The sequence below is a fragment of the Lepidochelys kempii genome, chromosome 11 (genome assembly GCF_965140285.1).
Source record: "Lepidochelys kempii isolate rLepKem1 chromosome 11, rLepKem1.hap1, whole genome shotgun sequence".
Classification (NCBI taxonomy): Eukaryota; Metazoa; Chordata; order Testudines; family Cheloniidae; genus Lepidochelys; species Lepidochelys kempii.
The window spans coordinates 29581545-29609230 of record NC_136390.1 but is presented as its reverse complement, the minus strand read 5'-3'; the positions used below and the strand labels follow the sequence as shown (position 1 = coordinate 29609230).

The 27686-nt window shown below is 41.1% G+C and overlaps 1 protein-coding gene across 3 annotated transcripts in view; it reads right to left on the bottom strand.

Moving 5' to 3' along the window:
* Positions 1–27686, bottom strand: part of GALNT13 (polypeptide N-acetylgalactosaminyltransferase 13) — a 431005-nt gene that overhangs the window by 8306 nt on the left and 395013 nt on the right. For all 3 annotated transcript variants that reach the window (XR_013634409.1, XR_013634407.1, XR_013634408.1), the window contains one exon: positions 10150–10213. The gene's annotated coding sequence lies outside the window, so the exon portion shown is untranslated. The remainder of the gene's footprint in view (positions 1–10149; positions 10214–27686) is intronic.

Genomic DNA, 27686 nt, shown 5'->3' with positions numbered 1-27686 from the left:
ACACGGTTTTCCCCCACGTAATATCAAATCACACTTCTTTGCAACTCTGTTGCTGAGGAACAAAGATTTAACTTGTTACTAATAGCAACTGTATATGCCTATGCCAGAAGCTATCAGTGCTATGTTCATAGATGCTTAGGATATATACACAGCAGAAGAAAAAGGCCCTGCAACAGTAAGTCTCAGAGTCTGGGCTACAGACTGAGGCTTGAACTACGGTGCTAAAAATAGCCATGTAAATGTTTGTGCTTGGTCTGGAGCTCCAGTTTTTTTACAAGCTTTTTAAAATGTGGACATGAGAATTCTATGCACCATCCCAGTATTGGTGTCACCAACGCCATATACAGAGATAAAAATCACCTCCCTACTCCTGCTCCTGTTTATACATCCAAGTATCTCATTAGCTCTTTTTTCACAACATTGTATTGAGAGCTCCCACAGAGTTGCTCCCCCATTATAATCCCTAAATCCTTTTCAGAATCACTGCTTTCCAGGATACAGTCCCCTACTCTGAAGGTGTAGCAGTCCTCAGAGGGCTTGGGGGTGGGGGGGAGGGGACTAGTGGTTAGGATCCACTGAGGCATAGGGTAATGGTAGGGCAGTCGGGGCCCAACCCACTCCACCAAGCCCTGATCCAGGGCCCATGGAGAATGGGGGTGTACCTTCTGAGTTACCCTCCCTCTGCTTCTGATCCCAGATAAGGAAAAAGAAAAATGGAAAAGGTAACTAAACCATCAGCCCCAACCAGGCTCAGCACACAGTCCTAGTACTTCAAGAAGGTGACTCTAGCCGCTTTTGGCAAGAGCCTGCAGGGTAGAGTTGTACTCCTCCCAAGCCTCCATCCTTCTGAGTTGGGTAGGTCCTTTTTCAACTCTGTCTCCAGTTGGAGCATGCTCTGCAGAGTTGGAGGGGTAGGTCTAGCTGGACCCAGTGCTGTCCTTTAACCCCTTCCATCCCAGTGTGGGGTTTGTAGCCCCATCCCATTAGGTATGGCCTGCATTCCTTGTTCCTGGATGTATAACTTTTTATTTGGCTGTATTAAAATACACTTTGTTTTAATGGGTCGATTGTACTAAGTGATCCAATTTGCTCTGTATGACAGGTTAGACAAACATGTCAGGCATAGTCTAGGCATATTTTGTTTTGTCTCAGTGCAGGTGGCTGGACTAGATGACCTCTGGAGGGGGCCCTTCCATCCCTCCATTTTTAAGTTTCTGTGACTGCAAAGTTGTGGTCAGCATTGCGTATTAACTTAGCTCAACAAGGTCATGGTCTAACTTGATGAAATTTTGTAGTAAAGAGAAAGAAACACACTCGGCAAGAACATGACCCTGTTCGTCATACGCTAAAGGGGGAAATTTTGCATCTTGATAAAACATTGGTAGCACATCCCTACAGTTTGCTTACTTCACAGGGTATTTGAGCACCGATTAAGTAGTGTTTGAAAAGCACGGTTTAAATGTTAAGCATTCTCATGATTCAGAATATCACGTTTGTATTATTAATATGTACGCTCAGCACATAGATGGAGGTGCTACCCATGTAATAAATTGCACAGTCAAGTGATTAATTTCTTTATCATAGACTCTGGGCCACTTGTACTAGCAATTCACCCACTAATCCATCTCTCTAAGATTGATTTCTGCCACCGTGCAGAATCTAGCCCATTGCAATTTCCCAGGATCTAGAAAGTTACGCTATCTGGATGTACACATTTTGGTTTCTAGTACGATGTTGCCTTTATTTTGCTTTGGACATTATTCCTTGAGGACGATTGTTTGCGATGCTGAAATTTCTGAGAAGTCAGGAGAAAACTAAAAGAGTAAGCTGACAAATATGTGGAATGTATTGTGAGGAAGAAAAAATCCATCTCCTGGTTGGGATGTGGATTTTCATTGCCAAGACCCAGAGAAACAAGATTACCTACACCTTAATTCCCAGTAATCTATGGGTATGCCTATGCTGCAATGAAAGACCCGTGGCATAGCCATGGCTGGCCTGGGGTCAGCTGACTGGGGCTGATGGGGCTTGGGCTTTGGGGCTAAAAATTGCAGTGTGGACATTCAGGCTTGTGCTGGAGCCTGGATCTGAGACCCTGCAAGCACCTGGGCTTAGGGTGACCAGACAGCAAGTGTGAAAGATCGGGACAGGGGGTGAGGGGTAATAGGAGCCTATATGTGAAATAGATGCAAAAATTGGGACTGTCCCTATAAAATCGGGACATGTGGTCACCATACCTGGGCTCCAGCCTGAACATCTGCTCTGCAGTTTTATAGCTCCGCATCCCAAGCCCCGTGAATACAAGTCAGCTGACCCAGGTTCTGAACCTCAGTGCCATGGGTTTTTTTAACTGTAGTGTGGAAGGAGATGTCTACATCATGCTGCAGTGCAGACTACAAGGGTCTGAATTGCAGAGCAAACCAAACTGTTGTACTCTATCTGCCCCATGTGGATGCTGCTGCCACAAACTAAAAAGGACTTCACATTAATGTAGTCTTCTGGTCTATGCCAGGAGTATCCACATGGGGATTAACCAAGTCCAGAATTGGTATGAGAGGGAAATGGCAATGCATCCTTATCAGGCTGTCTCTGCCTTTTCTCAGGGAGGAACCTGTGTGCAGTTAATTAGGGAGAGATTCTGCCTTCCCTCAGCTCTTCTTTCCTGAAGTTGCAGGTCTGCTCTCGTCTCTGATCTGTCACCAAATGAGCTGCTCCCCTGCCTTTTAACTCCTCCTCCAGTTGGCAAATTTGCTACAGGTGTGGCCGGATGAGGCTGGCTGGACCCAGAGTAGTTCCTTAACCCCTTGCTGCCCAATAAGGGGGTTTGAACACCCCATCACAGGCAACTCTTCATACGGAAGTTTATCCATGTCACTAATATTGCTTGTTGCTTGTCTCTGAGCCACCTCTGGTTTCAACTACATCATTTTCGTGATAGGAAGGTCCAGCCTGAAAACAGTACTCCAGATAAAGACATAGCATATTAAGATACAATGGCATTATAGTATTTTCAGTATTATTTTTTCATCCTGTTCATTATGCTTTGTAACATTTTGTTTTGACTGCTGCTGTCCGACATGGCATTTTTTGTGCCCCCTTTACAATAATGTTACACCATTAACACTAAATTTTGTAAGAACACTGCTTGTATTTAACTGATTAATAACAAAGATACATACATATTACAGAGAAACAGTATATTTTTAACACAAAGTTTGCTGTCTTAGTCATATACATTTATTTTGTAAGTTACAGAGCTTAAGCCTAATTTTTGAAGCTTCAATTCTTTAACTCTTTGTCAGATGAACTTAAGACTCTGACAAAGATGTACAGTTCCCTTTTTTCTGGAATGTAGGCTGCTAAATATATATCCAATTATGTTTGTCTGTAAATGTCAGCAGAAGCGTGTCTGGATATTATTCCTTTCTTGTTCCACCTTTTATTTTCAGATAACCTACCATGGTTTTATTGTCTGGCAGAACTTATTTTATTTGTTCAGGTAACCTAGGAGTGGAATTGATTGAAGATCTTGCCACAGCTTTGGCGTCCTTTGAAAAGTATTTAGGAGGAAAGGACAACTCCTCTTTATGTCAAATACAGATTAAAAGAGAAGTTAACCTATCACTGGTTCAGGTCACACCCTTAAGGCCATGCACAAAGGGTAATATCTGTGTGTGAATCATACCTCTCCTGTATGGGTTGGAGGGATAAGAGGAATGGAGTGTACGTTGCTTCCAGGTCACAATTTCCACAAAGGGATCCCCACAGGGTCAGGATCCATGCAGGGTTACGGAGTGGGTAGCTCATGGTGCTGGGGCGCACACTGTCCCCTGCAGTTCCCACAGAGATTATGTAGAATAACTACTACTGAATTTATACCTTTTCTGTAGAACCCCTTTAATGCTGGAGAACCTGTTTAAAGGCAATCTTCCAGGGACAGCCATGGAAGGGAAATCCCTAGTTAGTGGGATGCCAGCCAAGCTATCCTGTCAGGGAACAGAGTGGGGCATGGAAAGTAAGGGATGTGGAAAGCCCCAAAACCAGAACAGAGGCACAGGATCAATATGCAGATGCCTTTACGCACTTGTCAAGCAGTTCACAGAATCTGCTGCATTCATCCCAGACCCACAGCTCATTTGACAGGGGGACAAATCCACCCTCTTGGAATTATGTGGATGGCATTGTGCAAGTAAATCTTCAAGTAGCTTCTCTCACATCAACCCCTTTCTGGCCTTTGACCCTAACATCTTTCATATATCCTCCCCCACTATCAATTACTGTATCAGTCTCTGCATTGGCCAATAAACAGTAGATTCAGGATACCTAGCTCTATGACTGATCATCTTGCAGTCTAGCAAGCTATAACAAATCTATATAATACTTAATTATCCACAAAGAAATCCACTCAACCCAGATCACAAAATAGAACAGCTTTGGAGTTTTGTATAACACCTGGTATTTCCACAGTACCTTTCTTTTAAGGCCCTCAAATCATCTTACAAACATTAATTAAGCCTCATTTTACCCTTGTGAAATAGATAAGTATTATTATATACAATTAATAGATGGGTAAATTGAACCACATCCTTTGATTTTGTGTTTTTTCTGCTAAATGTAAATGATTAACATTACCTTAAGGAAAGGGTATTTTCATATGCTAATAAAATGGGAGAGGACAGGAGAGACATGCTCCTGCTCTCTGTTCGGGGATGGGAGGGATAGCTCAGTGGTTTGAGCTTTGGCCTGCTAAACTCAGTGTTGTGAGTTCAATCCTTGAGGGGGCCATTTAGGGATATGGGGCAAAAACTGGGGATTGGTCCTGCTTTGAGCAGGGGGTTGGACTAGATGACCTCCTGAGGTCCCTTCCCATTCTGATATTCTATGATTCTATGTGTCCAGACCCCACATGGTCTGCTGTGGCTCACAGCTGCAATTGTAGAGAAAGTCATGCTCAGTGTGGATGGAATCTTTGGGGGGAATTTATCTGCTAAAATAAGTCTCTGAGCATGTGTGAACTGTGATTTTTCAAAAGCTTATGACTTGGACAGATTTTGATAGATTTTCATGGGCACAGCAAAAGGTACATCCCAGACAAAAAGATCTCCCCTGAAAAATTTCAAGTCCCTGCTCCAAAGCACATAGAAAAGATTGCCAGAATTTGTTAACATGAGAAAAACAATGTCTTTGTCCCAAGTTTTGTTCTTAGAAGTGGCTGAACCAGTTTGGCTGAAATTTTCCAAAATCTTACTCAAATCTTACTCAATTTCAAGAGAATTTTAGAACTAGACATTGAAGATTCCATATAGGTAGCCTGTTTAAACAATTTTATATGATTCAAAGCTTGCTGACATCTCTGAGTCATGTTCAGATTAATGTGATGGTAACACTTTAAATTAAGTGCCCCATGTGAAAGTATTTAATTTAGATTTAATAGATTTTTGGGTGAGTTCTTTTCTTTGAAAGACACACAGTGTAATGTGCATTATGAAATGTGGTTTCTGAAGCTTACAGCTAGCATTCAATCTTATATAATATGTGTCAACATACCCTGTTTAAAAAATGCTTTTTCTTTGACAGTCAATACAGAAATCTTATACAATATGTTTTGCATGTATGACAGTAAGAGTATTCAGAATTCTTCAAAACCTCCACTTTCTCTTTTTGGTGCTACTGCAACTCCCCCTTTAAGTTTAAATAAATTATAGCCATGACTCATCCTTAAAAGCTTTCCTTTGTCCTTTGAATTATAAAATAAATGTACATCACATGGAAGAATAAAATGGAATAAAATGTTATCACTGCTTATACTGATAGAAAAAGGAGCAAAACAAAGATACTCTTTACTCTGGATAGGAGCCTGGTTAATTTAAAATATTTTGAAACTGTAATTTTCTTTAAATATTATTTTGGTGATTCCCCATTAATTTTGCCTAGCATTTCTTTATGACTGTGGCTGAATCTCTATCCTTCACTTAAGATTTAGGTTGTAATAACCTATTCAAAATATTTTAGCAGTTTTTCCTCTTGAACAATCTTTCATCTGCCTCCTTTCCTTACTCAATGTGTTTCAATAGCATTCCCAAGAAAATAATGCCATAATAAAGCTATCATGCAAATCTGATATATTGTTACTTTAGTAACCTCATAGAAACATTACAAACAAAGCCATAAAACATTAGAATGTTGAACTAATATTGTAGTAAATTCAAGTTATTCATGGAAAGAATGCAGTCAAAGCTTTAGGAACTGGTAAAGTTGTATAGTTTTATGTAGAGTATGAGTATAGTTACAGCGCCATCAACTGAAATCAGTGAAAAGCAAAAGCTAAACATTTTGTAGGTGTAATCTCCATTAACTGCACACAAAATGCCACAGAAAACGTACATGAACTTTTATGCCCAAATCCAACAAAACGCTTAAATACATGCAAAACTTTAACCACCTGATAGCCCCATTGACTTTAAGGGGACTACACACATAAGTACATTGATACTTTTAAATAAGTCTTCACTGGATCAAGGTGGAGATTTTCAAAGGTGAAAATGTCAGTCAGGCCCTTATCTCCTGTTGACTTGCAGTAGGAACAGGTGCCTAACTACCATTTGTGCCTCTGAAAAAAATCTATCCTCCAGGCCTTTCTCAAAGACTATATGGTGTTATAGGTGGGGCTGGTAGCACCCCTTTTTATTAAGATTGCCCAACACTTCCCATTATATATCCTTGTTTCCAGTTGCTTTTAACTTTGCAAACTTTAACTGTTTTATGTGAAATTTTATGTGCTGGATGAATTGTTCTGAAAAAGTTCAGCCAAAACAATTGAGCAGTTTCTGAAAACAAGGCTGGGGGAAAATACTTTGTTTGGCCATGTTAAAAAATTCTGGAAACCTTTCCTTTGAAAGAACAGGAACTTTAAATTTGTCAGGGGGTGGCTTTTGCAATCTCCATGAAAATCAACCCAAATTTGGTCAGGTCATAAGACACTGAATAATTGCCGTTTGCACATGCTTAGTAGAGACTTGCTAGCACTTGCTGAAATCTTCAAATATTTCATCCTCACTGGGCATGCTCAAGCCTCTCACAGCTCCTATATGTGACTGAACTGTCCATGCACCATCCACACCGAGAGACTGAGCATGTTCAGTCCTAGGCTATGGGGGCTCAAAAAGACTTTCCCTGTAATGACTGCTCCCACTGCTCCCAGCTGCTCTAAGTCAGAGGGTGGGGCTGGGCACTGGCCCTGGGGGCATGGAGTATGTATCTTCTGTGTTCACAATGATCCTCCTGCTAGTGCCCAGGCAGCATGGAGAAAGAAGCCATCTTATTCAAATGCAGAGGGGACCAAATGGGGGAGGGAAAGGACAAGGAGTCCGGTGAGACTGGGACTTGAAGGGGGAGAAACTTGGATTGGGAGTTGTGGGGGGTGGAAGGCTGGGACTGACTTGGCAAAGAGACTGGGAACTCGGGGGGGGGGGGCAGACAGGTTGGAACTGGTTGGGCAAGGAGACTGGGATTGGGAGCTACACGGGAGGAGACTAGATGGCAGGCTGGTGAGGGAAATGGCAGGGAGGGACTTGGAGCCAGCTGTCGGGTGGTGGTAAGGAGAGCACTGAGATTGAACAATGAGCTGAATTGTGAGGGGAGAAATGTGGCTGGGCAAGAACACAGGGAGAGGCTGGGGGTGTGAAGTGAGAGAATGAGGAGCCCAGTGGGTAGAGATTCTATTGGGAGCCAGTGAGGTAGGAAGGGAGAGGAAGAGAGATTGGATAAAGAACCAGGAGGGGGCAAGTGTGACTGGCTGATCAAGGAGACTGGGCGCAAGGACAAGGACATGGGATGGGACTGTCAGAATTGGGACTAGCTGTGCAAATTGACTGGGATTGGGTAGGTAAGGAGAATGGCTCTGGGACAAGGGGTTGGGTGCAGAAGAGACAGAACTGGAACAGGGACAGGTTAGAGAGGATGGGGCAGAAGGAGAAAGCTTGGAGTACACTGGCAGAAGTGTCTGTGCTCACTAGAGCTCACCCTCCTCAAGAGCCTGGAATAGAACCCACGATTCCTGAGTCTCACCATTCCTCAGATGCCAGCAAATATCTTTGAAACCCACTGGCAAAGTGTCTCTCTCATCCCCTTTGAGTGCTGGTTCACAGAGGATGAAATCCTGCTATTGCTGTCACTTACTGTTAGTTCAAGTGGCAAAGGCCCGTTCAAGGGACCTAAAGATTCCCAGCCAGTGGGCAGACCATGTGGGTGTCAATATAATGGAATTTCTTTTTTTTCAGTTTGCTTTTTTAAAAACTTAGAAAATAACACACACAAAAAGAGAACATTATTAACATATATTATAAAATATCATTACAAACATTATTAAGTTTGTAAAGTCAAACACTCAACAGTTAGGAAATTCCAGAACTAAGTTTGGCTGTTCAACCATAGCTTGGCCCCCCCTTATAGATGCCAAGGACCAAAGGGACCACTGTGATTATATAGTCTGAATTTCTGCATAGCCCAGGCCACAGTACATCCCCAAAATTATTCCTCCAGCATATTTTGTAGAAAAACACCCAATCTTGATTTTTAAATGGTTATTGATGGATAATCCACCACAATCCTTTGTAAATTGTTCCAATGGTTAATTACTCTGACCGTGAAGAATTTATGCTTGATTTCAGTCTTAATTTGCCGCTGAATCAGATGATCCTTTTTCTGTTAGACTGAAGAGCCCATCATTACATATTTGTTCCCCATGTAGATGGCTTGTCACCCCTTAACCTTCTGTTTGTTAAGCTAAATAGAATTGAAATTGCATTTAGGTCTGTAGCACTGTTAAAAAATGTGTGGAAAGAAATAATGACAAGGCTGAATAATTTAAAATAAACATCCAGCCCGTCCAGTAGATGGCAATCTAGAGAATAGCAAGGTGTTGAAAAGAATGTCCACCACTTTTTGGAAATGTAGTAAAGAAGATGAGACTTTAATGCTAATGCTCTAGGACTGTGAAAAGCTTTTTTTTTAAAAAAAATCTCTTTAGAGGATAAACTTATTTGCTGTTAATATTTTTGTTTCTCCACAGCAGCCTCTACTGCTGAGAATAGTGTAATTTTTCATAGCATATGTTATTGCAGTTGTAACACTTTTTTTCTGAAAATGTTCTTCAGTTACATAAAATAATGAGTGAACCATAATAGTGTATTCTAGGTTTACTGCAATGTTTTTTCCTTCATGACACTTTCATATGACCTAAGAGATATTATCACAGCAGGAATCTATAATGTTGGAATTTGCCAATGTGGATTTACATCTGAGGAATCAATATGCTAGCTCACCATTTTCTGATCCCTGGGATATCCTTTTTTCTGAGCTTTCCACTTTTCAAGTAGTAATTGGTTGAGGGAATGATTGCCATTACCTAGTATAGAACTATCTGGTGTTTTTCTGCTTGCTGCAGTTCCTAAACTTAAATTTGACTGGCACAGACCAAAATTAATTTGATTTTCTTTAGAGCGCTGTATTTTTTTCTGAAAACCTCATCAAATTGAAATCCCTTTATGAGCTGTAGTGTACATATATTCACATGGACTCCCTGAACAATTACAATTTAAATAACTGTTCTAAATTTACTGATGTTTTATGAAATATTGAAATGGTCAATTTTCTGTCTTTGTAATTTATCCAACTCTTTACTTTGGCTAGACTGATAAGTTCAGAATTAATGTATTATATTATATCTTTGCAGATTCACAGGATCCAGAATTGAAGGACTTATCTGTTAGAGTACAACAAGCACTCAATGAAATGGAAACATAATAAACAAAATAGCACTTATACGTAAGTATACACATATTATATTATAGTGAAATATATATTCACACTACCTCTATGAAGAAGGGAAATAAGTATCAAGTGTATAGGTTTAGCTCTTTACTACTAACTGCTATGCCAGAAATATTTACACTGTAATGAACTAATAATATACCACCATTGTGTCAAATGCTGTTCCATATTCAAAAGTGAACTGTACAAAATTTTATAACTGCATTTTAAACCTCTTTAAAATGCTAAACCATGAACACAGTTTATGTGAAGCCTTTACAATCGCATTGACATTTGAAAATAAAATCATATTTAAGAAGTAATTTCATTTTTACTCACATCGAAAGTTCTGCTCTCGGGACAAGATGAATCTGCCCCCATCTTATGTTTCCTGATGGTTTCCCTGGAAAAAATCCATTGTATCCATGAAAAAACTGGTGATAACTGTTGGATGGGTGATTGCGAATCTAATGGACATTGTTTTGTATCCGGTCCAGTAGTATTGTCCCAGTTTCTGTGGGCAAGCTGTTTGGGGAAAGGCCTGAGAAATCATAAAGGGTTTACGACATCCATTTTTGACCTTTCATGTTTAAATTCTAATATTCTAATGTTAATTTACCCTCTTTAGTCTATAAAAATGGTCAGTATATTTGTTTATTTTGTTAGTAGCATGAGCAAGCAAGTCCACTTTGCCACACTGCTTCTGAAACGTGTGTCTGCAGTAACCCATACGGGGCAATATACAATGGTGATTTGTTGTAGTCTCCAGCAAGGCAGAGCAGTAGTTGTGGCACCATACCATTGGGGTTATGGCATTTCACTTAGCCGTTTGTTGTGTAATTGCTGAAAGAAAGAAGGAATAACTGCAAAAGGACAAGGAGAACAGAGCAGAGCCTCTTCCTTTCTTTCCCCTTGTTGTCTGACCCATTCCTCTTCTTTTCTGTATCAGCAAAGGGACACGAGGGTTGCTATTGATGGGGGTAGGGGTTAAGTCTTCAAAATGGGTTACAATGTCTTTAGAAGGATTAAATGTCACTCTGTGCCTGACATATTATTAAACTGGTCTTCTGGATAAAGGTCTCCCTGTGACTAATTGACAGGAGTTTCTGCTTCCAGCAGAGCTGATTCAATGGTGATTAGGCCAGACAGACAGATTGGGTCATTACCAAGAAGATGATTTTAAAAGGACAAATGCAATAGTAAGAGACGAAGCTGTGTATTACTCTGGCTATAACTATACAGTTGGTATACAGTGTCTTTTCTGCTGAAAGAGAATGCGATGCATACATACCTGGGTGTGTCTACACTGGGAGCTGGGGATGTTATTCCTGGCTTGATGAGACATACCCATGCTAGCTCTGATAGAGCTAACTTGCTAAAAGTGGAGTTTAGCTGCAGCAGTGGGAGGAGCTAGCTGCCCCAAGTACTGTTCTGTGTGAGACCATAGGCACATACTTGGGGAAGCTACTCCCTCCCGCTGGTGGCCGCTGTGGCTACATTCTGTGTTTAGTGGGAGAACGTCTCCTCCAGTTTGGAATCACACCCCTAGCTCCAAGTGTTGACATAGTGTCCGTGTTGGGTGGGGAGGAAGAAGAGGGGTGGTAAGCACCCTGGAAGAAGGCAAGCTAATAGACTACTAGAGCATAACAATAACTTTTGAGAGTATCTTCACAATTAATATATCTGTGGATTCCACTAGTGTGTAACTTACATTCTATAGGAATAATGCAGATAAAAGACCAGATTCCCACTTAGTTGCACCTTAGTCTTCAAGTAATCCCATTTCATGTAACTACTTGAGCAATAAGGTACTACTCAAGGTACATACGGGTATTAGAATCGGGACCAGCAGAAATAATCTTTTTTTTATTTTTTGTATGCTTTACTTTGTTGTATCTTCAAATAAGTGCTATGTGTGACAGATTGGGGGTATGACTGTGTCAAATTATGAAGCCAGGTTTGCTTCAGGGCTCTGCATTGTATTGTAACTTCCTGTGATCCTCATGTTGTATTGCAACTTCCTGTGTGGATTAGAGCAACCGTTTTATAGTTGGGCTTGACACCTAGTAGAAAGAATAGGTCCGAGAAGATATGGTAGAGCCATCAAAACCCATTAACATTGAATGTCCCCTATTGGAACAATGGGTTTGCTAGTGGTAGGGCCATTGACTTTGTTTGACTCTCTACACAGAAGCTGAGCCCAGAATTTCCCCCAGCTGAAGCACCAGGGAAAAAAAGAAGACAGATTCTGTTTTCAAGATGGATGTTTATCTGAGCTAAGGGGGCCAGACCGATGATACATGCAAAAAGACAAGGCAGGAAGAGTTGCCTGGCCTAAGGACACTGACCAAACCCAGGATGCACCAGCAAAGTGAGATAAGATATGAGGACCACCCCAATCCCACCTCTACTTCCTCCCTTTTCAAACCTTACTACACCTTTAGGGAAGCTTTAAATCTATTTCATGCCACCAGAGTGGCACAAAAGGGACCTAAAGGGCCAATGGTCTGGCCATTTGATTCAGAACTCAAATATCTTTAACTAAAGGAAAATGCAGAGAAAACTCACTTCTGTTTCCCCCCAAGATTTTCTGGCGTGAAAGCCCTACTTTGAAGGGGTATTCATTGACCTTAGTGTCTGACTCATGAAGAATTAGTCTAATTTTTCTGGAAAGACTAGCTCTTTCCAATCACTAACAACAAACATACACCAATGCAAATGCCAAATCTTGCAAAGAACATTTTGGATTCCTCCCCATGGCTATGAATGTGGACTAAATAGGAATGCTTTTGCTGGAGATGTGGCAGAGTAGGCAGCATCCTGACTAATATTATTGGATCATGACCCAAAGGAAATGATTAACATAATCGAAAAATAATTGGATTATAAACCTACACTTTATAGCAGATATTCTTACCACTTTTTTCAGCACTAATAGATACAGCTAAATGATGGATTTTATTGCACTCTCTCAATCTTGGAGGTTTAGAGCGGTACTTTTCCTGCAATTAAGGATTGGTATCTGGAGATGGCTGAGGTGGCTCCTTATGAGCACTTGATATAGAAAATGAATGATAAAATGTCAGATTTTGCATGTTTATAAGTCATCCTGGAATGGAATCATGAAGGAGTCAGAGAGTGAAGCACAGAGGAAAATGGAGTCAGGGCAACATGCCCTTGATTTTCTTCTTTCCTGTGGGCTGGAATGAAAGATTTCCAAGAGTTTGAGTTTAAACCTATGAAAACAGTTTTGCCCACTCCAATTCTCTCTCCCCTGAGTCCCCCTCCTCCTCCATTCCATATAACTGCATGCATTCATTCATTCCCTCTCTCCTCTTACTCATTCCATACCCCATATTTGTTAACTCTCCTCTTAACCCTCATTCTCAACCTCCTCATCCTCCTTTTCAGTTTCTGCCTTTCTCCCCTTGCTACATAATCTCCCACTGTTTGGGTGAGAAAAGGAGAGAGGAAGTGGAGACTAGAGAAGGGAAGACAGAAATTGAGAAAAAGACAAGGGACAGAAGGAAAAATAGTTCTGGAAGCCTCCCCCCTACACCAGCAGCATGATAAATGGAAGCGAGAACTCTTGATTCCCTTCCCTCTATCCCCAGACCACCAGCAGCAGAGATGACTCAGAGAAATGTGATATCTCCCAACCTGACCAGGGTTACGAATTACACCTTGTAGGACACACACACAAGTGCTACGAATTACACCTGGTAGGACACGCACACAACTGCTGTGAATTATACCTGGTAGGACACGCACACAAGTGCTACGAATTACACCTGATAGGTCACGCACACCAATGTTACGAATGACACCTGATAGGTCACGCACAGTTCGAATCTAGGCTGAGGCACAGAAATAAAGCCCACAACTGCAGAGTTCCCAAAAGACACTAAGTTTATTATGCTCGAGCGTGGTGCCCCCCTGCTAGCCAGGAGGGGACCCTGAACGCAGATTATACAAAGGTTATATACCTTTTAGCAAAGCATATTGCCCTCGTGCATCGGAAACCTTAGCCAATAAACAAACCCTTGTCTTATCTACCACCTATCCCTGCTTGGTGCATTCCTCGTGCTATACCAGTATGTTAATTACACAGCATGGTCTTAAAGCCATGCATCAGTAACTTTTATTATCAGGATGGGAGGCCTCACATCAAGGCCAAGAGACAGGGAGTTAGAGACTGACAAAAACCAGATACTGGGAGTCAAGGCAGGCTGGAGACAAGGAGGAGGATTTTCACAGGGATTCAGTATCTAAGGATTACTCCTCCTGGTGTATGATGTGCTGGCATTTAAACAATGGTGGGCCCCAAACCAAAATGGAGTCACATGTGCTAACTTTTCCTTAACACCAGCAGCATCAGAAGTCACGGGGGAAGGAGGAACTTTGAGCCCTTGCCAGCTGTGGTACAAGAAGCTGCTGTGAAAGGGGGGACCCCTAGAGTTCTTTGCCTTCTTCCTTGATTAATGTCACCCAAGTGGCAGTAGGAAAGGGGGTCCCCATGAATCCAATAGCCGGACTCTCCTCTGGGTGAATCCTAACTGTGTGATGGTGAACTGGAGTTACCTTGTAGGAGGAGTGCTATATCCTGGGCAGTAACTCCGGGGCCATCTCTCTCTGTGCTTGCTAAGTGTTTTGCCATTGTCTGTTGTCCTTTATCTGTCTGTCCTGACCCCTGATTGCATTAACATTTTTCAGAATGTAGCCCTCAGCTGCTGCTGCTGTGCCACAGGGGTTGTTCTGGGAGTGTGGACTCAGCAACACAGCCTCATTGGGGAGTGTCACAGTTCAGGGCAACTGCATGTCTAGACCCCTTCTTCAGCTGTTTGTAATTCATTTCCCGTCTTTCTTTTCACTATACATTTAAGAACATAAGAACATAAGAATGGCCATACTGGGTCAGACCAAAGGTCCATCCAGCCCACTGTCTACTGACAGTGGCCAATGCCAGATGCCTGAGAGGGAGTGAACTTAACAGGTAATTATCAAGTGATCTCTCTCCTGCCATCCAACTCCACCCTCTGACAGAGGCTAGGGACACCAGTCCTTGCCCATCCTGGCTAATAGCCATTAAAGGACCTAACCTCCATGAATGTATCTAGTTCTCTTTTAAACCCTGTTCTAGTCCTAGCCTTCACAACCTCCTCAGGCAAAGAGTTCCACAGGTTGACTGTGCGCTGTGTGAAGAAGAACTTCCTTTTGTTTGTTTTAAACCTGCTGCCCATTAATTTCATTTGGTGGCCCCTGGTTCTTATATTACGCGAACAAGTAAATAATTTTTCCTTATTCACTTTCTCCACACCACTTATGATTTTATATACCTCTATCATATCCCCTCTTAGTCTCCTCTTTTCCAAGCTGAAAAATCCTAGCCTCTTTAATCTCTCCTCATATGGGACCCGTTCCAAACCCCTAATCATTTTAGTTGCCCTTTTCTGAACCTCTCCTAATGCCACTATGTCTTTTTTGAGATGAGGGGACCACATCTGTACGCAGTATTCAAGATGTGGGTGTACCATGGATTTATATAAGGGCAATAAGATATTCTCCATCTTATTCTCTATCCCTTTTTTAATGATTCCTAAAATCCCGTTTGCTTTTTTGACTGCTGCTGCACACTGCGTGGACGTCTTCAGAGAACTATCCACAATGACTCCAAAATCTTTCTCTTGATTAGTTGTAGCTAAACTAGCCCTCATCGTATTGTATGTATAGTTGGGGTTATTTTTTCCAATGTGCATTACTTTACATTTATCCACATGAAATTTCATTTGCCATTTTGTTGCCCCATCACTTAGTTTTGTGAGATCTTTTTGAAGTTCTTCACAGACTGAGCAGACTGCTTTCCCGAGCAGACTGAGACTTTTCTCTGGGCTTTTCCCTTTTAGAGTACTTGCTTTTACTGGCCTTGGCATTAATGACAATTCACAAGGTCAAAGATCCACACATGCTCCCACCATATATGTCACACTTCAGAGCAGCTGCACCGGTATGCCCCCTCTGTGGTCAACCAAAGGCACCCAATCTAGGCTCCCATCTCCTTAGCTGTCAGCTCTGTTGGGCAGAGATCTGCATCTCTCCCCATCCTGACTTGGATTTTTCCAGGCTGCACAGTTCTATGCTGACACTGAGTTCCCCTGAAAGCCAGACTGCCTAAACAGGCCTGTGTTGGTGCTTTGCTTTCTCCTCAGAGGCTATGAACAGCTGTAATTGCCCATGGTTAAAAGTTACCACATAGCTCTTTCTAAGCAAGCACATTTATTCCCAAGGTGAAAGCATTACCAGAGATCACCCGCGACTCCAATAAGAGCCCTGATAGGTGAAAAGTCGTTCAGCCCTCTCACAGGGTTCTTCTGTGGTTACCAGTTCGTAACTGCTTTTGCTTAGAACAAGAACACACATGGATAAGTCAGTCTTTCCTTTATACAGCTTTGGCCTCTGGTTTTCATGTTTAAGAATAGGTAATCAGCAGACAATGGTTTTCTGTGCAGGGCATAGCTTTAAGAGGTGGGAATTTGCATTCACCTCCCCCCCGCCCCAGGTATTTCCTTAACTTTGTTTGTCCCAAAAGTTCCATCTTGTCTGGCACATTGATTAAAATAGTTTTTGAAGCTCATAACACTTCACAAGGGTAATGCTGGCCACATCTCTCTCCTGCAATCCCACAATAATACATAAACTTTGCATTCAATACAATGGACTCCAAAGATACTTAAACTTATTCAGTAAGGTTTTTGAAGGATATTGAAGTAAATTGTCCTGTCACATGGAGAGAAAGACACCAGGAGGGCTGCCTCCCTGATAGCTCTGTATGGATCTGTACACTTCAACTTCCTCTGTGTGTTTCACACTCACTATCCTCACTGGATCCTGTCTCATGTATGGCTGATAACTCACTGCAAATGGAATAGAGATAGATAGGAAATATATCAGATGTGATTAGTGATCCTATAGCCCAGTGTTCTGTCTCCTACAATGGTCACTATCTGATGATTCACAAGAAGCTCTGCAGCGGACAATTGTGTAGTAACCTGCCCACAGTGGAAGTCTCTTCCTAACCACTGTGGTTAGAGATTGGCTTATATCCAGAAGGATAAGGTTCCCATCTTATTTCTTTTAAAATCCTATGGCAAGTGCACTTGATTCCTATTAGAGAGAGAATGTTCTCTTCAGGTGATGTAACTACTTATTGTTGCTCTTTTCTCTACACACCTGCAGAGAGAAAAATGTTCTCATTATGTGACCATTTCATGGCATCTCTTACTTTTGAAGAAAGAGTTGGAGAAAGCCAGCTGGGATTGTGGAATAGGGAATCCATGTAAGGGAGTTGGCATTTTACCCACCCGTGTGCCCTTATTTTATTTGCACACACCACATATATTTTTTATGAACACAAAACAAAAAAATTCCAACCAGACAAGAGGCGTGGGCACTTGTATGTATCAATTGATGTAATAAGACTAATTTAAATGCAGCGTATATGTCTGAGACATATAGTGCTCTCTCTACATGTAGATTTTAATTTAGGAACTGAAACGAAACTGCTAGTTTGACTATTGTGACTGTGTACAACAGATCAGTTTAACTGAGTGTCAATAATTCCAGTAATCAAACTAGCAATATTTTGTCTTAAAACTGGTCTCCCTATAGTGGAGTAACCACATTAATCTTCTTATCTTTCTCAGAGAGCCAAACATTATTAAAACTGACCTGGTAATGCAAACTCAGGGATACATATAGTATTCTGGCAAAACAGGGATTGCAAACTATATAAAGAAGAAAGACTACTTTGCAAAAATGCTACCACCAGATCATATTTCATAGGCCACATTTTGCCCTTATTTACTGACTAGTAGGTTGCATAAGTATAAGTGACAACTGAATATGGCCCTTTATCTCTCTCATGCATTTGGTTTTGTTTCCCTGGCCATGAGAGAGAAACTTTTACAGTATATGTCCAACTGCCATTCATGGCCTAATGGATTGTCACCACAGATTCTATGGTATTAAAGGACTCATTCTTAACTCGTTTGGAAAAATGGCTATTTGGAAATGAGACAAATCACATATTTTTCTATTTTAATATGGAAAAGGAATAAAGCAAATGAAAGCACACAAGCTAATGTAATTTCATAATTTAATTTGTAGCGCTTTTAATCAGAAGCCTAGAAGAACTTTACAGACATGCTTCACTACATCAGTGATTAACCACTGGACCAAACCTCCAAGGAAAGTAGTGGATTCTCCATAATTTCTAGATGCTTTTCTGGAAGATATGCTTTTTTTCAAACACAAGTTATTGAGCCTACTACAGGGGTGCCTGAGTAACAGGGGTGCCTACGTTAAACAGGAAGTCAGACTAGATGATCTAAGGGTCCTTCCAGGCCTTAAAATCTATGAGGAAGTTAAGTATTATTGGTCCCAGTTTACCAAGGGGTTGAGTGGGATGCTTAAAGTTGTACAGCAAGTCAATGGCAAAGCCAATAATAGAACCCTGGAATATCAACATCAGATGCTGTGTCCTGAAGAATACTCCCAGAACTCTATGTAAAGAACAGTAGTATCTGAACTGAAATACCAATTGTAAATTTTATGGTTGAATTTGAGGCATTATGCACAACTGATCAAATAACCAATTTCCTTTCATAATAATTGAACTGCAAGCCTGCACACAAAGTAAACCATTTTTGGACTGAATTATCTCTGTATGTGCTGAATAACTCCAGTAGCCCTTATGCACAACAATTACAACAGTTTTTTACTATAGCAAATGTCGATCCACTTAAAAACCTCACAAACTTCACCCTCCAGCTGACAATGCTTGTTTGGCAGCGTGGGACTTGCTAGAATTCAGTATCTAAAACCATCAGCTAATGGATACTGAAGGAGAAATATACTGCTTGCTTGGTGGTACTTCTCTTCACTTAGTGGACCTGATTCATTTCTGTATTACTCCAGATTTATGTAGGTGTAACTTCACTGAAATCAATAGTTAAACTTGTCCAAAACAGAAGTAACACAGTGGCGAATAAGATCTAATAGGTTGTTAAAACGGGTCTACTATACTGCAGCCAAATTATTTTCTATGCGTTTTGTCCTGTAAATTATGCTGTTCTTCAAAATTAAATCATTTAAAGGCTATTACTAGAGATGTTTTCATGTAATATTCATAAGACTATATATTTCTGAATTCCTCTGAAGCAAAATACATCACCTGTAGCACTTACATTAGTGAAGTCCTGAAGCCTTAAAATTCCACCTGACCTGCAGAATGAATGCCATTGAACAACAACAAATTCCTGTAAAAGAGACGCTAACTGGAAGATGTAGTTTGAGGGCTCCAGGCCTGCATAAAGCTTTTCTGGTGTAATGGGACACAGTGTGACAAGGGGGGCAGGGGAGGAGAAGGGGAAAGTCTGTCAAACAAAATAAAGAAACCTTTAAACTTTTAAAGTTAATTTTTTATTAATATGGTAACTGAAAATATTAATAAAGAATCTCCAAAAATCCTGTTAGGATACAAGAAACAATGATGCTGCACAGTTAGCACAAATAAAGATTACAACAGAAGACAGGAAAAGAGAATGGGCCTATTGCTCTATTGTATTGTAGTCCCTTCACATCACTATAGTGGTCCACAGTATTCAGAAAGCCAGTGGATATGGCTACTAGGGAATTATTTGGGGTTGGGGTTGAGATTGGCTGGGAGTAAGAGTGGATTCCACTCCTTGATCCATTAAATTCTGCTTCACTTCTCTTGGTTCCTAATGTTTTATCTATATAATAGGTCTAAGGTGAGTGGGGGAGGGGAACAAAACAAAACAATCCCAAACCCACCCAAATGATCATCCTTTTCCCATGAACTATATCTTTATCTTGACTCTTCAAAGGGGTAAGACTTTTCTGTTAAAACATAATTAGCAACTAGCTACCACCGCAAGAGGACCATTAGAAATGCATACACAGATTAGATTAGATGATGGCTTGGATGTAAAATCCATGTAAAACATTCCCAAAATAACAAATGGCTTCCATCAGTATATCAATACCTATCATGACAGGTTTCAGAGTAGCAGCCGTGTTAGTCTGTATCTGCAAAAAGAAAAGGAGTACTTGTGGCACTTTAGTAACAAATTTATTTGAGCATAAGCTTTCGTGAGCTACAGCTCACTTCATCGGATGCATTCAGTGGAAAATACAGTGGGGAGATTTATATACACAGAGAACAGGAAACAACAGGTGTATATAAATCTCCCCACTGTATTTTCCACTGAATGCATCCGATGAAGTGAGCTGTAGCTCACGAAAGCTTATGCTCAAATAAATTTGTTAATACCTATCATATGTACTTTGCAGGAGAACATTCACTCTCTAATATTTTTACCTGCCTTCCCAGCAAGATATTATCTTCAGTAACATCTTTGGATTTGTGAAGTAATACTCACCAACAAAAAGTTAACTCCTGAACCTTTAAATCACCTTGCTCAGCTGCCTGTGGGGTTCTGCCAGTTTTCCCTTCCAAAGTATTTTCATGCCTTCAATTTTTTTCTGTCACAATGCATATTCAGAAGGGGGTTGGATTAAGGCTGCACAGGCAACCTTAATTCTGGCATTTCCTAATTTGAATGTTTGACTTTGCAACGTTAATGTCCTTTTAACATAGCCTGTTTTGTGTTACATAATAATGGTAACACTTCTATAATGCCTGGAATGGGAGGATTGCAAATTGCTTTGAAACCAAGTCTTACAATGCCACAGTGGCTCATGTAAGTGTTCCTTACTTTATAGGTAGGTAAACAATATGGAGATGGTAAGTGGCTTGCCCAAATCACAAAGCAAGACCGTATCATCAGGGACAGACTCCAGAACTTTTGATTTTCAGTCCTTTGCTTTATCCACTAAATCATGCTCTCTGGACCTAGTACATGAATCATTCACAGACAGCCTGAACAGGGCAATTCATATTCAGACAGCTGGGGAAGAAGCACAGAGGCTGAAAGTTAATTTGGGTTTTAATTGAATGTGCTGTTAGAGATGCACCAAAACATATCAAAATGGCTCACATTTAATTTCCTATGGGGACAACTTGCCAATTTAGCCAATACAGAATTAACATCTCCTATCTTTCTTCTGCTTTTACTTGTTCCTTCTAAACAACACTGCAGTAGTTGCTGGCTAGCAAGGTTAGCCAAGGGACCAGCTTCCCTGTCACTATTCTCCTCATTCTGTCCCTTACTAGGCTGGTAAAAACACGTTAGGCCTGGAGGCATGTGCAAGTATTAACAGAGGGGTGGGGGGAGAAGTTTATCTGTCACTCTTGCATACGTTCATGAATAGCAGGGTAGTGGTGCAGCTCCTTCTCATTCACAGTAATAGTATGAATATGTATTACATGCTGTTACTGCATTATTAAAATTCTATTAAGGAAATTTATTAATTTGATTGCTGCAGGAGCTTTGAGCTTAGATTTTTTTGTAGAAAAATGAAACATCTCTTTTCTGCTTGTTGGTTGAAAAACCACTGTGAGTATAGAGGACGTGCAAATTTTTATAACAATAATACTTTGTAGCTTCACTTGGGCCACTGGTAGTTATTCAGCACTTGACAACTTGGACTATATCAGTACATGAATGGCCATTGTATTGTGTGTTTGATACATTCCTACAGACTGCATTGACTTTTGATTCTACATGAGTCTCTAATTTTTTAAAATAAGTTTTTTGACAATTAAATCACTTCTTGTCCTAATCAAAATCTCTCTTCCCTCATTTGGTTTAAGCCATTTGACTAAAGAAGATGTAGTAAAATATACTGCTTCAAGTACTTTGCCCTTCCCTTTTGCCCTTCCCTTATCACGAGTGACAAGTAGCCATTAGAAAAGCAAACAAAACAATAAAGAACCCTGAACATAATTTCAGACCTGGAACCTTATACAAGCATAACCATCAATATTATTCCATCCTCACCATCAAGAACCATTGAACAATAGGATCTTATTGTAACAAGACAGAGAAACCATTACTCTTCAGAAGTCCAAAAGATGCAGATGCAGTAGCAGCAGTCCAGCCACCCAAGCTTTGCAATGCAGTTGTCAGGCAGAAGCAGATCCTTTTGAAATTTGGCCCTCCATTCTTACCAGCACTTCTCTGGTTCCAGAATTTCAAAGAAAATGGTGCATTTGATCTTCCACCTGGGCACTGAACTCTTTGTTCTACTTCTGAAACATGAGAAAGTATACAGCTAATTTTTTTTTAAAAGTGCAAGGTGAAAAGGGTGACCATGCTGTGACTGTACATCACCTTTTCTACTACTTTTAATAAAGAGTTAAGAAAAGGTGTACATGGTGGCTTCTCTTTCATTATGTTCAAATCCAAAAGCATGCACATATATCTTTAAGCCTCCTTTGTGCTTCCCCAATCCTGGGCTATTCTGGGGGCTGCAGGGACTCATGGCATAATTTAGACCAGAGGTGGGAAATTTTTTTGGCCTGAGGGCCACACCTGGATATGGAAATTGTATGGTGGGCCATGAATGCTCACAAAATTGGGGATTGGAGTGCAGGAGGGAGTGAGGACTCCAGCTGGAGATGTGGGCTATGGGGTGGGGCCAGAAATGAGTTCCGGGTGCGGGAGGGGGCTCCGGGCTGGGGCAGGGGGCTGGGGTGCAGGAGGGGGTGAAGGCTCTAGCTGTGGGTGTGGGCTCTTGGGGGGGGTAGGGATGAGAGGTTCAGAGTGCAGGAGGGGGCTCCAGGCTGGGGCAGGGGGTTGGGGTGTGAGGGGTGAGGGCTCTGGCTGGGGGTGTGGGGTGTGGGTGCAGGAGGGGGCTCCGCAATGGGACTGAGGGGTTCAGAGGGTAGGAGGGGGATCAGGGCTGCAGCAGGGGTTGGGGTATGCTAGGAGGTCAGGGATGCAGGCTCTGGGCAGCGTTTACCTCAAGCAGCTCACGGAAGCAGCGGCATGTCCCCCCTCTGGCTCCGCGCGCTGCCCTGTCCGCAGGTGTCCCCCCTGCAGCTCGCACTGGCCATGGTTCCCAGCCAATGGGAGCTGGGAGCTTATACTTGGGGCAGAGATAGCGTATGCAGCCCCCGGCTGCTCCTACACATAGGAGCCGGAGTGGGGGACATGCCACTGCTTCTGTGAGCTGCTTGAGGTAAGCGCTGCCCAGAGCCTTGTGACCTTGTGCAGCCATGTGGAGCCGCGGCATGTGCAGAGCGGGGCAAGCCCCCAACTTTGCTCTGTGGCTGGAATGCCAGAGCTCAAGGGACAGATAAAAGGTCTCATGGGCCAGACGTGGCCCGCAGGCCATAGTTTGCCCACCCCTGATTTAGGCTGCATGCCTAAGATATGGCAGCCTCCCTGGGCTGCCCTGAGGATCATGGAGCTGCTGCAAATTTCTGCAGCACTGCATGCTACAAACCCATGCCCAACACACCCTTTATGCAGTACTTGCAAGGGGGTCCTCAGAAAGCAGCCATATTGCGATCTTCTGCAATAGCTGAGCCTGGGGGATCTTCCCACAGCCAGAGTCAGCACTTCGAAAGCCCATTTACACTGTTCTAGCCCTTTTATCTGGTGTAAAGGTGCCAGGGTAGGGGGTGAGGACCTCACATGTAAGGTTGAGTATGAATCGTCAAACCTAAAAACCAAACCCAAACTCCTTCCAAATACAGATCCAAACTAGCAAAGAACTTTTTTTCCCTTACTTTATCAAAGAAAAGACAAAGAGGACATGGTCTCCTTAGAAATACAAAGACAAAGTACTTGTAGGCTTAACTTACAGAGGCACTTCATCAGTACAGGAGACATTCAATATAATTACACTTTGGAATGGATGGGAAATGGGTATTGATACAAAGCTGGATTGTGACTCGGAAGCAAGGTCCAATGAAGAACAAAAGCAACAAATTAAGGTGTCATTAATGGAAGATAGAGTGAGAAAGGTGGCCTGGGGAGAAGAATCTAAAAAAGCAGAAACTAAAAAGGTATGAGCCACATTAGTAAAGGTATCACAACAATCACTTAAGTAGCTTTTGGAATAAATGTAATATTGAAATCCCTTGAAACAGAGCCTTTAATTCTCACTGATTTCCCAAAGTGGCTCACCAACTGTATTACAAACAACATTTTGTCAGATGAATTTCAGTTTAAGTAGCTGTTCTAGCTACTTTGGGCCAAATTTAACCTAAGTGCAATTCCACTGACTTCAGTAGAGTCATACTGGAAATTAACTGGATAGTTCTTTAAATATCCCAAAGGGTCTATTTGTAAGTGACTCATGTTTTTTTACACAAGATTTTTCGTATAATTTACATGGGGGAAAAAACCTTTTAAATTGCCTCTACCAAATAAGTTAAATAAAACAGATTTTCATTTTAGAACACATGCTAGAGGCCCTTCAGTCCATTAAAAGATGGACAAGAAGGAAAAAGGGGAGGAATTATCATGCACCAAGAGCGTTGTATTGATTTATGAGTGTGAAATTCACTAATTATGGGAAGAAATTCATAAGAGATTTAAATCTGTTAAGGTAGTGAAATGTGGATGATCACGATGGCCTCTTCTGACCTTAAAGTCTATGTGCTATTAAGGCCAACCAAAGTTATCTGCCCTATAATTATACCACAAGCAAAATGAAAGAATCTAATATCTGATTGTGTCTTTAAAATCAGCTAATCTGGGACTACAAACACTATTAACCATTATTATAAATGTATGGTTATTACATGGCATCACTACAAATGCAGAGCTATGGTTGTCTGAGTACCTTGACTATCTGGACTATTCTCTTCCACACTTGAACATGTTTGAATTTCTTTTAGGTTGAACCTTCATGCTGAATTTCCTATATTTATAATATTTGTTATTTTTTGATAAAGGTAGAAATATTGCAGGGATGTCACAACTAAATTACTGATTTGTACAAAACTTTATGTTAACACAGTATAATTCTAGGATAAAAACTAAGGGACCTATGTTTTGAGAATGTGTGTGAATTTGTAAATTCATTTTAGGTTTATAGTTATACTGTGTCCAGCTTTTGATAGTTGATTTAAAAAGAAGTTTTGTCTCAGATGCTTTGTAGGGGTCAAAAGCTGGTCTGGTTGAAGTCAGTGGAAGTTTTATCGACTTCAAGGAGACCAGAATTTGATTGTTGGAATTCATCCCAAAATAACCTAACAAAAAATATAGAACTGCAGGAGTAAGAGCAATAACAATGGAAAAATATGCAGGTATAATGAGATCATATCAATTTTATCTCATTTCTGAGGCATACATGAAGAGAAATGCATTATAGTGTTGCAGACTATGAATAGTGAATGGAATGCTGCCATGTAATGATTATGTAATTTAAGAATTTTGCACTAGAATTATTAAGCAATTTTCTCTGATGCTAATGTTCAACACTGGGAGGCAAATTTTCCTTTCTGTGTTTTGACTAATCAACATCAACTTTCATACTTTTTTAAGCCTTTTGCTCAAATTGTAATGAAGCTCGTTAGTCACCACAATAGACTAATATGATACTAGTTATGAGGCAAGGTAAACAGAATGACATATTGCACAAGACGTGCTGATTCAGATACAGATACAGCCGGGCTCATATTTAATGCAGATTGATTGTGTTCACTGCGAAGACTTTCTACCTTAGAGTTCATTTTTAATGCAACAATATAAAAAAGAATATTGTACCTATTTATGTCTAAGGAATGTTCAAATCAGCTGATCTTTTCCCTACTTAGTTTTCTCTATCTAGTAGTAAAAAATTATTTCATTTCCTGGGGCCATAATGCGTGTCATTCAGTTAAGATATAATTGGAAAGAGCACACATATTCTGGCTTCCCCCCCGGTGCTGAGGCCAAGTCTTATTAGTTAAATTATTAACTCATATTTCCCCTTAAGAAAAGCCCCTTTTAGAGCAACACACTGGGGGCGGTAGTTGTGTCCCAAAAGTTGTGAATGCCAAGTGGCATTAGATGCTACTACTGCTTCAGTCCTTCCTTCTGCTTCTTTAGTATCCCTTCCCCTGCATTGTAGTGGGGAGGAACAGTGCATGTTATGTCTGAACTCTCCTTTCATTTTAAATTTTGAATTAGTTTGCCCAACTACATAGGTTGATGTGTTCACAGAGCTCAAGGATTTTCATGAAAAATTCATTTTCACTCAAGCAAATTGATAAAGCCAAAATTGGCAGCATTACCCCTCACCAACAGTGATGTTTTTTGCAGCAACAGCAAATGGAGGATCGTTTGCAAGAAAAGCATCTGTAATCCCTGTGCAACATAATGCTTTATCTTTTGGACTTCAAAACAGTTCTATGTTACTTCTGTGTGTCTCCTCCCGCTAGTAATTTGAAACAAAGGGACACTTGAATATAAGTGCATTGGTTTAATAAACATTCAGCTGAAATAATTAGTGTTGTTTTTTTCCCCAAAATCAAGGTACAAGCTGTTCCATGTTAGCGTAAAATGCATAAAGCAACAAAATTAAGCTGAAGGCACAGACTGCAAACCTAAACCAATGGGTATTAAAATATTCTGCTCTCAGAAGTGGGAGTGGCAAGGCTAATTATATATGATCCTAAGTGACAAGAACAGGCAGAACAGAGTGATGAATAAGGAAAAACAATTTTATATTCACTACAGCAAAATCAAGAGTCTGGTGCTCTGATAAGCACAGGCAGAAGGGAACATTGCCAGGGGATTTAATAATTTTATTAAGATGATGTTAAAGTAAAAAGAAAATGGTACAGAGTTTAAGCATAGAAGTTTCTGGTTATCAGGGAATAAGGTACAGATTATCAAGAGGTACAAAATTCGGTTTAGGAACGTGTGGCGTAAAGAATACATAATCTGCAATCTCCCCGATTGGGGGTAAAAGGTTAACGGGTCAAAGTACAGACATTGAGATATGGGGGTATGTTGTTCATATAATGGCTATGTGTGTGGAGTATAATGAGTGGATACGATGATGAGGATGGATTTACCCTCATTTGGTGGGATTTAATGTTCAGTGAGTTTATGGTTCTAGTTCATATGGTCCCATGGAAAAAGTCTCTCAGTCCCTTTCCCATAGTTGATGCATGATGTCGTACTGGCTCCCTGCTGCTCTTCCTGGTACTCAATTGTTATTCTGGGGTGTTGGCCAAATCTCACTGAAGCTGGTGGGCATAACCACCGCCCTTCAGTCAACATAAATGTAAGAAACAATCAAGCTTCTTTTCAAATAAATGTGTTATTCTCTAAAGGGCCACAATAGCCCTTTTCCTTAAGCTTCTTTATGTAACCAGATGGATGAAACAATAGAAGCCACCACCCAAAACACAGGAACATGGAGAAGTTGACCCACATGGCCCAAGAGGTTTCTCTGGAGACTGATATACCAAACACAGGGACTGAGGCATTGACTAGCGGAGGTATGTGTGTGAGAGAGACAGAAAGAGAACAGAAACACACAGCAGTACTGAAAAAAGAAGCCAAAAAGCCGAAACACATGCAGAGAAGCCCTTGTACAATAAGCCTGAGGGAAAAGTTGAGAGCGTGAGCTTAGGGGTAAAGTACTGGCTTAAAAGGGCTTGGAGCTGTGAGCAAAGACACTGGTTCCTGTTGTATTCAAGGAAACAGGATTTTGTGCTTTCTTTGTGAACAAAGAAGATTGCATCAAAGAAATATCTATTCCATCATCAATTTATCCTGACAGAAGCAGCCTGCTAGCCCTCAAATTTGGCTAGCCACTGGGGTAAAAAAGGGGTAACAATATGTTGACCAGCAAGCGGGACTCCAGCAAACACTTCCTCACTGGGGGTGGCATTACCTGTTCTGCCGACTGGCGGTTCATCCACCGTGCCCAGCTCACCTGCATCC